Consider the following 15,356-nt stretch of genomic DNA (forward strand, 5'->3'; position numbering starts at 1 on the left):
GCCGAAGTAAGGCCTAAGTCACATTTGCCACGGCGGCCGTGGGGTCTCCAAAATCTACGGCCACGAGCAATTATACGGCGGCCGCAGTATTTCCATGGTCACACAATGTAGCAGTCACATATGTTTTTATTTTTCGGGTATCCGCACGGCATATTTATAAATTGTGGAGACCGAAAACGTGGGGGTGCCATACGGTCTTTGATTTGATGTCGCACAGTGACCTCAGGGCGTTCCTGCGGCGGCCATAGAATTTTCAAGGCAGACGCAAGGTGCCTGCAAGGCGACCGCAGGGGGACCACAGGGGGGCCCTAAGGCGAACGTGCGGCCAGACGGATGGTAACGAGTGGGTTTTTTTATCAGTTCTTTTGTTTCGGCTTGTCGAATTGCTACGGCGAACGTAGAAATGAAAAAAGTTATAACTCCGCACTATAATTCCACGGCAACCCTATGGCCTGTAAAATATAGCCATATGGCCTAGGGCCACCCTGAGGCCACCTCAGAAACTCTGCGGCCGCCACACGTTTCTGTCAATTCAGAGGGCGTACGGCCACCGTATCCTCGCCGTAGAGCAAATGTGACTTAGATTGCAACAAAATCATCAGCTGTGCGGCGCTTACATGTACCACGGTATAGTTGGCAAGTATACAGTTGTGAACAAGTTATAGGTAAAGTCAGAAGCGAATGTAAGAAGAATTCTACGTTCGCTTCTCGGCTTTGCCTATTCCAGATAATGTCTTCTTCCAATCCTGACTCCAGCCTCTACAGGGAAAGGACAGAAGTAAATAGACATATTAAATTTATTCATTTCATCTGTATAAAGCAAGTTTCACTCTGCGAGTTGCACTAATATTCAACTATTTCTTTGCAGAAACGAGTTCCTGGGACTTGTATGACAATTAACCTGGCTTCGAACCCAGGGAGCACATGACCTTTGCGATTTTCAAAGAGGATTAATTGTTTGCAAATTGGAAGTTGGAGTCAGCCAGCGTCAGATAGCTCAGAATCTTGGCATTCCGCTTTCTATAGTCAATCGGGTGATTGTGCAATTCACCAGCGAAGGCAAGGAATCCACAGTATCCCATTCTGGTCGATCTGGGCCCTCAGAAAGGTGTCTTCGAGCTGTCAAGCGGCCCATTGAGAAAACTCCCCGTTGCAAGGCAGCAGATGTTGCAGAGGAGGTCCAGGTTAGCTGAAGCACTGCCATGCGGCACCTTCATCAACTGGGCTACTATGGGAAGGCAGGTCGGAGAAAACCTCTTCTTAGAGGTTTTCCAACATCTTTGGATGCATGTCATCTTAATCTGGATTCAAACCTCTGCATATCATCTTAAAACCAACATTCAAAGGAGAAAGAAGTGGGCTGACGAGATGGCCTCCAGACCCTTGGAGTTTTGGCAAATTGTCATTTTTTCATACGAGTCCCAATTTGCTCAATTTTCTGGAAGTGGATGCATATGGGTCTGGAGACTTCCCAGTCAAGAGTTCTTTGAACAAATAGCAGCCAACTGTCAGAAACGGTGGTTTTTCAATGATGGTGTGGGGAGCAATCTGGAGTGCTGGTCGGTCAGAGCTTGTGGAATGTGTTGGCAACATCAATTCTACTATATACATTTCTATCCTTGAGGGTGGACTTCTCCCCACCTTCTCCACTGGTCAAATGGTCAAAAACAATACTGTTCGTGGAAGATGGAGTTCTATACAACACTCCAAAATTGACCAAAAAATGGCAGGAAAGAAATGGGATCAAGTGACTTCCGTGGCCAAGTCAGTCTCTTGACATGAATCCCATTGAACACCTCTTGGCCATATTGGATCGAGCTGTGTGGAAAAATTCCAGGAAACAAACATCAAAGGGCAGAATTCCGAAACCTTTTGCGTGAAGCCTGGGCAGAAATCCCACAAGAGAACTACCAAATACTCGTGTATGTATTAAAATGGATCAAATGTACTTCAAAAGTTCAAGAAATAAATTCTTTTAAAATCACGGTGTCTATTTACTTCTGTCATCTCTCTGTATGTCATCCAAGTTTGGTTTCCTCATGATGTACTCACCATACAGATTGAACAATAAGGGGAAAGAATGTACCCGTGCATAACCTCTTTTCCAATTACAAACCATTCTGACTCTCCATACTCTTTTCTCATTGTTGCTTCTTGTTTAGTGTAAAGGCTTCTTACAGATATACCAGGTGCTCCAACATCCCCATTTCTCTCAGCATAACTAACCCACATCAATCCATGATCAACCCAACCAAAGGCTTTGCTATAATCTATAAAACAGAGATACACCTTCCTTTGATATTCTCTTGCTTTTACCATGATCCATCTCAGATTTGTAATTTGATCTCTAGTTACTCTTCCTCTTCTGAAACTTGCTTACTCAATGGGCATTTCTTGCTCAATGAAATCTTCTATTCTGTGTTGAATATCTTGCTCACATGTGAAATCAAGGCAATGGTTCGGTTACTTGAACATTCTCTTGCATCCCCTTTCTTGAGCAATGGCTTGTAGATTGACTGCTTCCACCTTTAAGGCCATTCAATCCTGCTCCAGATCTGCGTACAGACGTTTGTTAAAATTTTGATTGCCTCCTCCCCAACTACCTCAAATAATTTGATTGGAATTTCATCGGCATCCGGTGCTTTTCCATTTCCCAGCTCTTTCAGGGTTCTCCGTACCTCACATTTTATCATTATTGGTTCTTGCTCATATGGTTTCTTCGAAGGTTGCCATCAGATTGCTATCTCGTTTGTATAGACTTTAGAACATCGGTATTGTTCTTCAATCTTTCTTTCACCTGTTTCTTCTGTCAGATCTTTTCCTGTTCTACTCGTAAGAACCCCTATCCTAGACATAAACTTTCCTGTGATTTCTCTGATCTTTTAAAAAAAAGATCTCTTGTTTTTCCCACTCTGTTGTCACTTTCAATCTCGTTGCATGACTGAAGTATTTATCTTTGTCTTTCCTCGCTTGTCGTTGATAGTCGGCATTAGCCACTTAATGTCCTCTTTTGGTGCACCTTTGGTTTTCATCTCTCTTCTTCTGTTTGCAATATTTATTGCCTTTTCTGACCATCTTCTTTCTGCTTGCTTTTGGCCTCTTCTTTTACAATGTTTTCAACATCTCGCCACACACAATTTGTCTGGCATTCTGTCAACCAACTTCAGAGTAATCCTTCCGAGGTCGGCAAAATGGGTACAAGCTTACTGGTAACAGGGGACACTGCATCAGCGGCACAGCTGCATCCCAGGAAATGATGAGGGCAACAACCACAGGCTGCAAACAAATAAAAAAAAATAACCAAGTCCAGCTCTGCAAAATGGCTTTCTACCTTTATTGCATGTTGTTTAGATATGCTTTCAAGATCATACCTGGATTTTATTTATTTTATATACAATGTCAAGACTCGTATAAGAGCGAACACACATAATGTATAACAAGGGGAGCAGGTCACAAGAGGGACTGGACAGGGAAGCACAAAACAGTGGGGAATAGACACATGAGGAGATCTGTGGAAGGGAGAGGGATGGGGCAGGGTACATTGGGGTAAACAAGATGGACACCACAGGGACGTCCAGGAAGGAAAGCAGGGAATACGAAGGAGGTGGAGTTGGGGTGGATTAACGGGGGTATAAAAGATCCTGGTTTTGGATGGAGGAAGACAAGAGATTGTGGTGAACAGCTCTTTTGAAGATCTGGAGGGAAGAGTGGGATTGAGGAGAGTGTGGGAGTTTGTTCCAAAGGTGAGAAAAAAAGAGGAATGAAAGAGTGAAGGTGAGCAGTGATTCTTGATTTTGGCAGTCTAACCAGAAGGGTTGTTGCTGGCGGATCTTGAGCGCGCTGCAGAAATATTGGTGGGAGAGATAGCACAGATAGCGGGGGGGGAGGGGGGGTGAGGCCAGAGAGGAAAGACAGAAATACGACCAACCTGCCTGCGGTGGGGGAGAAGGCTGATTGATCTGCAGTTGCAACGATATGCCTTTGCACCTTTTTATGCAGAGTGGTAATGTTTGCTGATTTCCAAGCAGAAGGCTGATGACCTTGAGCAAATGAGAGGATGAATAGAACAGAGAGAGGGTGAGCAAGAGCAGCAGAGCAGGTTTTTAGGACATGTGGGCTGATGCTGTCTGGACCAGTTGCAGAATCGGTCGAGGTTTGACAGTAAGCTCCACACCTTGTCAGGAGAAAAGGACATAGAGTCCAGGAACTGGGTGTGACTGGGTAAGGTGGGTACTGGAAGCGATGGGTTTGGGACAAAAGATTTAGAAGCAAACACTGAGTTGAGGCATTCAGCCTTTTCACATTCAGTGTCAGCTGTGCGGCCATTTGAGGTAGAGGGGGAACATCCACCAGAAGCAGACTGAACTAGAAGCCACCAGGATTTGGAGGAGGGAAACAGGTTTGAGAGTTCAGACTTGAGATTAGAAAGATGTTGTTTTCTGGCTCTCCTCAGGGTAGACACACACTTGTTCCGAGCTTTGTGGGAGGAACTGAGATTACCTTCAATTGGGGTTGCCTTCCATAAGGCAAAGGCAAGTTGTTTCAGCACAACTGCCTCGCCACAAGCTTCAGTGTACCATGAGCGTGAGGAAGGGTTGGACAACTGAAGACAAGATGAGATAAATGTGTGCATGGTTGGAGTTTTTGATTTTTTTTTTCACCTTTCTGAAATTGACTCATAGTTTTACCAGAAGGAGAAGCCTGGTGTTGGCTTTGTGGTGAGGGTGCCTGGTTTTGGATCCTAGGAACCTGAGTTTAAGCCCCATTGGCTCCTGAATTAACACCAGGTGGGGTCGACTCAGCCTGTTACCCTACCGAGGTCGGCGAAATGAGTACCAGTGTACTGGTAGGGGGGCACAGCATCAGCAGCATAGCTGCGCTCCAAGATATAATAGCTACCTGGCAGCCAAAGCTGCCATATGCAAGAACAGAACCATTTTGAGTTCATGATCTCTTTCACAGTTTGCACCTGACAGTGTGTTAGCAGATTGCAAAGCACCTCTCCATCATCTGTTGATTAGAATGTAGTCAATTTGATTTGTATAGTTCCCATCAGATGAAGTACATGCGTACTGCAGTCTATGACTGTTTAGGTTGGTTGAACCATATGTTCATAATTTCGAGGTCATTCTCCACACACAACTCCAGCATTTGCTCCCCTGGCTCATTTTGGATGACACATCTGTGCTTTCCTGCCATCCCTGGTGCTCCTGCCTCTCCAATTTCCCATAATAATTAAAACATTTTCTTTAGACACTTATTCTACCAGTTCCAGCAACTTTCAAGAAAACTCTTCCACATTTTCTTCATCTGCTGCAGAATTTGCAGAATATATCTGAAGGATGGTCATGTTCACTAGATGTCCTTTCAACCTCATTGATATTAACCTATCTTTGATTGGGTTATATCCCAGTACTGACCCTGCCATCTTCTTCTTTGCAAATCACTGCCACTCCATTTATTTTACAGGTTTAGTGACCAGAAAAGAACACCAGGAAAAAAACCAAAATGTCCCAAAACAATCGATTTAAGTTCATTTATCGCAAAAATTTTCAGTTCATATCCTCTCCATCCCTCTCTTTATTCCATTTAACTTTCCCTGATTCATTGACCTCACATTCAATGTCCCAAATTTATGAAAGTTTGAGAAGCTCAGGGTTTGACTTTGTTCTGGCAACCTCAGGAACTGCATTTCCTTGCAGGTTTGAACCAATCCCATCATAACGGTCAGTTGTACTCATCAAAACACTTTTCTCTTCACCAGTAGTCGACATTTTGATGCTTTCAAACCTGAGGGGTGGGGTGGGGGGGGGTGCTATCTTCAGCACCATAGCTTTATTTGTTAGACTTCTGATCATGATTTTTAGCCACGTCTCGCGTAGCGAACGCTGGCTCGAAGAGAGCTCTGTGTTCTTCTTCTTCTTCTTCTTCTTCTTCTTCTTCTTCTTCTTCTTGTTCTTCTTCTGGTGAAGACAAACCTTTATTAGCCGCGTCGTTGCGAACGCTGGCTCTAAGAGCTCCGCGTTCTTCTTCTTCTTCTTCTTCTTCTTCTTCTTCTTCTTCTTCTTCTTCTTCTTCTTCTTCTTCTTCTTCTTCTTCTTCTTCTTGACTGGTGGAATGACGCGGCTCTTGGACACATTTGTCCTTGTTTTTCTTGACATGCACAAAATTGTTTGCCATTGCCTTCTTCCAGACAGTGTCTATACTCTGATGTGTGATCCTCACCATTGTTCACCATAAGATTATCCTCTGCCTACCATCAAGGCCATGCAGCCATTACTGGCAATATGTGCCAGCTGCCTGAATGACCATCCACCACCTGATCCCATGGCTTCACATAACCCTGATTGTGAGGCTAAAATTGGGTAGTACACTTTGATCAAGGTTGGCCCATGGGTTAATGAATGCAAAGGCCACCTACTTTAAGAAGGATTGCTAGCTTTACCCAGTTAAACCCTTAGGCATCGGTTCGAAAACCTCAACCACAAAGCAGTGGTGGATTTGGATTCAAAGTTTCCTACCAAAGCTAATGAGCACAATCTGCCTAAAGAAACAGGTTTTAAGGCACCATGATTCTCCTTTCACCTCCAAACCCCTTAGTGTTCAACATATATATATATATATATATATATATATATATATATATATATATATATATATATATATATATATACATATATATATATATATATATATATATATATATATATATATATATATACATATATATATATATATATATATATATATATATATATATATATATATATAAAAATATATATATATATATATATATATATATATATATATATATACATATATATTACACATATACTATATGGAAGATAGCATTTCCCTTAAAACAAAAATGTTATCCCTTCTAACCAGCCATAGAGCATTATAAAAAGTCTGATTGGTTCAAAGCACAAGTTCAACTGTTGAGGGGAATTTTACTTGACGAGCAAATAATGGAAGGAAAAAAATAGAACTCCAACAGAACTTTTGACAAACATCAAACTTCAATCCCAGTTTTGATGGATGTTGTTTCTGAACTTTTGCCTATTTGATGCCCCATTCTCAGAAAAAAAATAAAGAGCTCACAAAATGGAGACAATGGTTCCTGCCAGTGTGAATGTGCAATATATTAATGCACTTGAGTGATCAATTATCCTCCAAATTCATTAATTAAAATTTTTGAATGTCCTCTGGATTAATTATGTTCAATGTGAAGGCACAACAAAGTGTGGTAAAATGGGGAAAGTGTCTGTCAGGGAAGATTGAGAAAAATTCCCTCCCCTCTCCTCCCTCTCCTCCAGACTCGATTCAGTGAACTCCACATTTTCAAGCGATGTAGCCGCTTCAATAATTTGCATGTCGTTCCATCCATCCATCCATCCATAAAAAAAGAAGAAAATTTATAACCCTCCGTGCGGAGATAACCAGAGTTGCAAGTTGGCGTTTGCAGTTTCGCCAGAACTTTATTTATTTATTTATTTTTAACTGCACCGCTTACTTCGGACACGGGCGTGATTTTTATTTACTTGAATTTGTCTGCTATACCATCAGTCAAAGAGCCATCTGTGAAGGACATTCAGGATGCCGAACATATAATCAGAAATGAGGAGGGTATGCAGGGTGAGTGGGATTGGAGGGGGGGGAGTGGAGGAAGAACAACTTGCCTCACTTTTTCCAATAGGAACACCTTACTCCATCTCATTCCTATAATTATAATGCATTAAATACTTTGAAGCACTGGTATGATAATGACATTAAGGTGGATGTGTGAAATATGTATTAAATCTTTTATAATTGCACAGTTAAATCAACTCAAATACATGCTAATAGCATTTTAAATTTCAATCAATATTTATTTCACGAATTACGTGCACCAGACTTCCAATATTTTACGTTAAGGGATGTGTTGGCCAGTCTGCTTGCGCTTACGTTATTATAAAAATAATTAGTCACATGTAACAGTACTTTAGTTTTCAAGGAGTAGAAAATGAGTAATAAGATAAAAGCATTGGAAGGTTGATTGCTGCTGGTACACCAATTTTGCACTGTTGCTAAAAAAGGGTCAAATAGGACCAAAACAGGCGATGGCATGCAATTATCATCGGCTGAAATTTCAGGTATGCATATTTGGCACACACGCAAGCAAAGCCTGTCACGGCCTCTCAAGAACATTCGAATAATTGCGGCATCTGGTGAGCACAATTAGTCACCGACGGCATAGCAGCTCGCATGCAGTGGAGAGGCATAAAGAAGTTCTACATCCCGTGGCACAGAGATGGAAGATTAAATGCTTCTACATAGATGCCCTGGCATCGCCGCACTGCAGTGAAGGCTGACTTGTTCGGTTTCCCATTCAGAGAGTGCCCTTACCTTGAAAGACAAGTGGGGGGACACTGGGCACTGCAGATACAAATGGGTGTACTCATGTACAGGGAAGATTGGAATCCATGTACAGGTACAGGGGTCAGGAGTCAAACCCAGGCTATGCTCTTGTATAAATATTAGCCCATTGCTCTTCACGCGACAGTTTCTTGAGCATTGCATATTCCTTGCAGCCGAATAAACTTGCAATGTGCCACTGCGGCAAGAGTGAGTGTGAGTTGCTTCATGCAAAGGTGAACGAACTCCCCAAAATTCTACACAAAAAAAACAACAACAAAAAAAAACAAGAACCTCAGAATTCTACACTTGTCAGACAGTTGAGAAGTGTACCCATGAGATTATGCCAATTGGTGAAACATACTAAAAAGCAAAGGGTGTGGCTCGGTGTGAAAGCATGCATAAAGTTTGCACATACTAGAGGGCCATGGCTGGAAATCTTCCAAGAAACCATCACGGCATCAAAACTTCCAAGAAGCCGTCACCGGATCGAAGGCACCGGAGACCTGTAGAGAGAAAGAGAAGCAGATTGAATCACATTTTAATAAACAATCAAAGTGATGAAATACTGTTTCTGAAACTTGCTCCACAAACAATAGAATGCAACAATACACTGATGATGCAAATGTGTTGCTTTTCCTCTCCGAATGAATGCAAATCAATGCGTCTCAGAGGGTGGGATTCGGAGGCAACAAATAATGGGGGAGTGTGGGTTAAGTAACCGGTGCAGAAAGTGAGGCAGGATGTGCATCTTCACTCCTTCATCCTCTTATTTATTAGGTGTCATATTCAATAATATTTCACAAAAGAAAAGGCTTGTAGAATATGCTGCCAGATCATATCACAGTGAACAAACAGTAGACAGAATTTTGATGCAATTGTCATGGGAGGAATATTGCGACAATAGAAGGGGGCCCTTTATGGAACGCATATTAAAGTATCCGTGTGCCCTGCAAGTATATTACCTGTTGCCAATTTCAAAACATCAACAATAACACTCAATTCGATGAAACATGGCCTGGGTCATTTTAACCCTCTTGATTATGTTTTTTTTATTGTTTTGTTCTGTATTCTTCAAAGATCATCATTGGTTTCTACCTGTTTAAGTTATCCTCAAGTGGGCATATATAATAAAAAAAATATTCTATTCCTTTGAATATTATTTATTTATTTGTTTGTATATAGCCCATGGCTGCTTGGTTGCATCATTTTTCTGGGGGTGCAGTTGTACTGCTGATGCAATGTCCCTGTTACGAGCAAGCTGGTATTCATTTTGCCAACGTCAGAGGATGACAAGCCGAGTCAACCCCACCGGGTGTTAATTTAACAGCCAAACAAGGGCTTGAAACTCAAGACCGAAGGATCTTAAGCCAAGCCCCTTAACCATTAAGCCGACACCAAGCCTGATATAATTTCTGAACAAGTGAGTATGTGTTTATAGTGCTTTTCGGTATTTCACTGTCGACTTTAGGGCTTAATTTGAGGTGAATGAATGAGAAGCAAAGGAATGTGGCCAAGAAGCTGAACTGCATACAGAAAGTTCACTTTTCATCTGGAGGATTGGTGAAACAGAGCTATTCTAGCTACAGATACAAGATGCATAAAGTAAATGGCAAACAAAGGTACCCCCACATGCCCATGCCCATCCCCAAAGATGATGCCAAAAATGATCAAGGGATGGTGATTGGTGAAGCTGTTAAGAACATTGATTATGAGATAGACATAGGCAGGCAGATTAAAGATCAGTGTTGATCTGCAGCAGACTGTTGGAGATTTGTGGTCGTCGGCACCGTGTGAAACAATAAATAAAGCTGGACATTCCAACAATCACGCAAGCTCCAAGAAACAGCTATTCACTCACTAATCTGCATTTGGATTCAGAGGGAATGTAAAAAAAAAATGGTGAGCTACGTGCCAAAAGGGAACAAAGCTGACATTCTGCTGAGCACAGTGCGCTACGATGCCAGTGTAGTCACAAATGACAAGCTCAACAATAAATAAATAAAACAACAAAGGGATCATCACACATTACAATCAAAGCAAGGGAGGAGTTGATGTCATTGATCAAAAGATTCAAATCCATTCCTGTACACAAGAGATAGGAAGATGGCCAGTTGTAATGTGGAGTGATGTCATGTCATTATCAGCCTTGCATCGAATGGCTGTTTTCTTTTTCTCCTGATCGCTCAAAGACCGCTACTTCAGTGTCGCACAATGGACGTTTTTATTCCATTTTGTTACACAACATGAATGAAATGGTGACACCACACAAAATACAGGATAAGGAAACCCCAAACTTCACAAGAGTGCAATCTGCAATGGTCCTTCATAAAATTATGTGGAAGGACATTGATAGTTCCACCCCAATGCCGCCCCCCCCACCCCCATTGTTCCCCTGTCCCCACCACCCTGCAGGCAGAGCATTGAAGAGAACCAAATACTCAATATTCCCACACAGAAAAGACAGCAAGTGCTGCAGTGCAGTCCATATATATATATATATATATATATATATATATATATATATATATATATATATATATATATATATATATATATATATATATATATATATATATATATATATATATATATATATACACATACACACACACACACACACACACACACACACACACACACACAATCTGATGGACCGTACTTTGTTACAGAGCATTGGTGCTGCAAAAGCAGTTTCTTAGCAAGGGTTGTTCTGGATGGTTTGCCATTGCCTTCCGAGCTGTAGTTAGGACAGGAATTTGGAATTTGGCCATGGTGCCACCGATAGCTTGCCTACACTTTGTGGAGGACACTGTGGGGTCTTTAACGTCAACCACTGGTGTCGGCAGACAGGACACCCAGTTTAACATCCATCCGAGGGATGGCACACACATTGACAAATCACCTTGCATGTGAAACACCAGGATGACAGTTTATAGCTGGGTCAGGATTCAAACCCAGGCTAGCCAGCTGAGAGGCGAATGTGTATACCTATAGGCCATCCTGCCAGACACAGACACACACTTCTGCGTGACACCCTGTAAAGTTACTTGATTTCCTTGATTTATTGCACGTGTGGAAATATCATTTGTTACAGTTACAGCATTTCCTCAATCATTAAAATAGAAGAACATGACGTTTAATTCGGTTTTCAATTTTTTTTTTAATCTAAAGCAACATACAGGGGTCGGGTTGACCCCTACAATGTGTCAGCGTAAATCAAAGCCTATCGGTATATAAGGGCTAATTAGGCATTTCAACTGTCTTGAGTTATAGCAAAACACCGCAGCTCAGGTTGCTTGCGATTATATCCACAGCAGACGATTTATTATTTTTTATGGGATTACATTCAGGATACTAAGAGTTAATGTTTTTATGCAGTTTTTTATGCAGGCTCATGGGGCAGCAAGAAAACACAGGGGGAAAATGGTCGACAAACATGAGGTGGGGGTCAAGGAGACACAGGAAGGTGGGAATGTTGAAGTAGTATTCATTTTATTTGGAGAGCACAGAAGGAATGATTTATCTGCTTTGATGCAATTTCAAAATTTCTGATCATTTGCTTTGTTTATAAGAAAGTAATTGGAGCTTCAACAAATTGGATAGTTTTGAAGGTTAAAAAAAATACTTACGATGATCTTAACATTCCATACTACAGAATACTACAACTACTACCTTATTGCACAAATTATTCTCACCTTCTTGTGGGGGATGGCCAGGGACTATTTTTTTTGGCCCAATTCTTTGAAGAACCAAATAGCCAGACCAAACAATTCAACTGAAGGTGAGGACAGAAATTTGGAATTTGTTCATGGTGTAAGCAATATCTCACCGACTCTTTGTGAAGGACACCGTGGGATATTTCTCCTGGTATTTAACATCCGCCAACTAATTCCTTCAGACAGGACACCCAGTTTAATGTCCATCTGAGGGACGGCACACACATTGATGAATCATCCTTATTGTGAAGCACCGAGATGACAGTTTATATCTGGGTCGGGATTTGAACCTAGGATAGACAGCTGGGAGGAAAGTGTGCGTCCCTCTCGGCCATCCTGCCACCCCCCTTGATATTCCTCATTGCAGCTTACTATATTCATCGTGGGCCAAACAATGATGATCTTCCATGGTTTTAGTTGCAATTGTACCATCATTCCTTCTGGGCCACCTCGTATAATTCGCATATCAATCAATGTCAGGAAACAGAAAACTTCATTGGAAAACAAGTACAGTCGTCAAAAAAGTATGCGACCCAGTGAGATTCGCTTAAATTATTTTTGGATAAGACGAAACAGAAACAATTGATGTAATCCTGAAAAGGAATCATAAACAATTATATATATATATATATATATATATATATATATATATATATATATATATATATATATATATATATATATATATATATATATATATATATATATATATATATATACATTCGGGGGCAGGGGAAGAGAGAGGCAGTTACAGTGGATTTAATTGAGGAGCTTGTACATCCATCACATGCAGGAGTTTCAAATGAATTACAAGGACATGATTAGACAATCGACAAATATTGTGCTCTTCCATGAGCCTCGACACTATATTGAGCAACAACAATTAAATGAAATAACACCAGGGTCTGGGATTTGAACCCGGTATTCCCATCATCATGATGTATGTTCCATGCTCAGATGGCAATGTCAAGAGAAAGCTGTGCACGACTCATCAAAGTTTATCCACTTTGTTATTTCTTGGTAAAGAGTACTTTGGCAGAAGTTACAAAAGGCACACAAAGCACTTACAATTGTCCAAACATATAATATCAAATGAAAACGTGCCACGGTCCATGCGTGACATGTACGCCACATGTAATTAAGTGTAATACTCCTCGCAAGGATCTATAAACCCCTTTCCTACCTTCCTTCGCTGTCGGGGCACATGGCCCAGCCACCGAGAGCTCACAGCAACGATCGTGTCAAGTTTTCCGAGCAATTAGGGTATAAAACAAACGCTGACTTTTACGGCTCGTCCTGACATTTCGAACAAGCGCATGTGCCGCGACCTCCCCCGTGCTGCGTCTCGTGTCTAATGCGGGAGTCAGGGGACAGGGGTCTCCGCGTACTTGGACCTCGGTTGCTCTGGATGCGGACCCTGCACGCGATTTTTCTTTTTCCTTGCCGGGCACCGGGCTATGTTAACGAGAGAGCAGCACGGACACAAAGGGTTCACCGTCCCGGAGAGATTGTAAGACCGCCGTGCTCCTATTTAAGGCTGTTGGAGAGGCGGCTCATTCTCGTTGTGTGCGTCATTCAGGGTGGTCAGGGGGTGGGGAGTGGGAGGTGCAGTGGGAGGGGCCATCCCACATGTCAGGACGCAGGAGAGCCGGCTCACGTGTGCCGCAGGTATTGGGAACGCAGCTTGATGGATTAAGATGAAAACGAATGAAAAGGCAAAAAGGTCTATTGATATGTGTGATGTGTGTGTGTGTGTGTGTGTGTGTGTGTGTGTGTGTGTGTGTGTGTGTGTGTGTGTGTGTGTGTGTGTGTGTGTGTGTGTGTGTGTGTGTGTGTGTGTGTGTGTGTGTGTGTGTGTGTGTGTGTGTGTGTGTGTGTGTGTGTGTGTGTGTGTGTGTGTGGGGGGGGGGGAGGCTACGTTAACCGTGGACTTTTTGGAGGAAATCCCAAACAAAGATAGATGTTTTCTTTTTTGTTGCAGAAGTTTTGGAAAAAAAACTGTGAAAGGTTGTAGAGAAGAGATGTTCAAGGGAAGGGGTTAGCAATGACGTCATATTTGATCTGTCCTCCCGCCTTGACTGTGGGAAAAAAAAAACATTCACAATAACGTCATATAGACCTCTTATATTCTTCAATACTTTTGATGAGTACAAAGTGAATGCAAAAGCTGCGTAACGACCCCCCTTATGTAAGAACAATATAAATCCACCTGCAAATTAAATTGAGAAATATCATACGTTGTTGAATGAGTCAAACATATGGATGGATTGGTACATCAGATGTTGGGTTAAGGTGTGCGAATACAATGACTCATACATGTGCGGGCACAATGACATGACTGGTACCTGTGAGGGCACAAAGACCGGTACCTAACGTGCGGACACAATAGCCGGTACCTGTGCAGACGTAATTGGCAGTAATTGTGTGAGTTTAATGACCAGCGTTTGTGCGGACACAATGAGCAGTAACTGTGCAGATGCAACGGCTGGTGTCTGGGTGGATTCAATGGCCGGTATCTGTGTGGACAGAATGGCCAGTATCTGTGCAGACGCAATTGGCAGTAATTGTGTGAGTTTAATGACGAGCGTTTGTGCGTACGCAATGGTCAGAATCTGTGCGGACACAATGGCTTGTATCTGTGCGGACACAATGGCTGGTATCTGTGCAGACACAATGGCCGGTATCTGTGCAGACACAATAGCCGGTATATGTGCAGACGTAATTGGCAGTAATTGTGTGAGTTTAATGACCAGCGTTTGTGCAGGCACAATGAGCAGTCACTGTGCGGATGCAATGGCCGATATCTGTGAGGATGCAATGCTCAGGATCTATGTGGATGTAACGGCTAGAATGTGTGCGGACGCAATGCAGGGCATGCCTGGGCGATGCAGTTCTGGCCGCAAACATACCCGCCGGCCATTAATTAGTGCCTCTAAAAAGGGAGAAACAGCTCTCCTCTTCCATACTCTACCACAACTAGGCTCTATTCTCATTTGTACCCTCGATCACCTGGGGCTAACAATGCCTCGGGTCCTGCTGGGATAGTGCGGCAGCCGCTGAAAGATATTTTCTACCTGCACGTACAAATTGCCTCGGCAGTGGCTTCCCCTGGCACCATCCATTGCGCCTGTCAGCCCTGGCGCTTTGCCCAAGCTGCTCGTGGGACACATCGGCCGATTTATGCAAGGAGCCAGAACCTGGAACGGCCTTGCCTCGTTCCATGCGCCGACCGCTCACATCCCA

General features: G+C 42.5%; 1 long non-coding RNA gene across 3 annotated transcripts in view; it reads right to left on the bottom strand.

Annotated features, from left to right (window-relative positions):
- Positions 1-13,661, bottom strand: part of LOC147020203 (uncharacterized) — a 210,990-nt gene extending 197,329 nt beyond the window's left edge. For 2 of the 3 annotated variants that reach the window (XR_015061712.1, XR_015061713.1), the window contains exons 1-2: positions 13,297-13,661; positions 8,813-8,900 (exon numbers count right to left, since the gene is read on the bottom strand). This is a non-coding gene — a long non-coding RNA (uncharacterized LOC147020203). Of the gene's footprint in view, positions 1-8,812; positions 8,901-11,299; positions 11,398-13,296 lie in introns of all 3 variants that reach the window. The other variant, XR_015061714.1, reaches the window with a different exon arrangement.
- Positions 13,662-15,356: the final 1,695 nt, after the last annotated feature.

This window comes from Eptatretus burgeri, chromosome 9, assembly GCF_056783735.1.
Source record: "Eptatretus burgeri isolate ZD-2024b chromosome 9, Ebu_testis_v1, whole genome shotgun sequence".
NCBI lineage: Eukaryota > Metazoa > Chordata > Myxini > Myxiniformes > Myxinidae > Eptatretus > Eptatretus burgeri.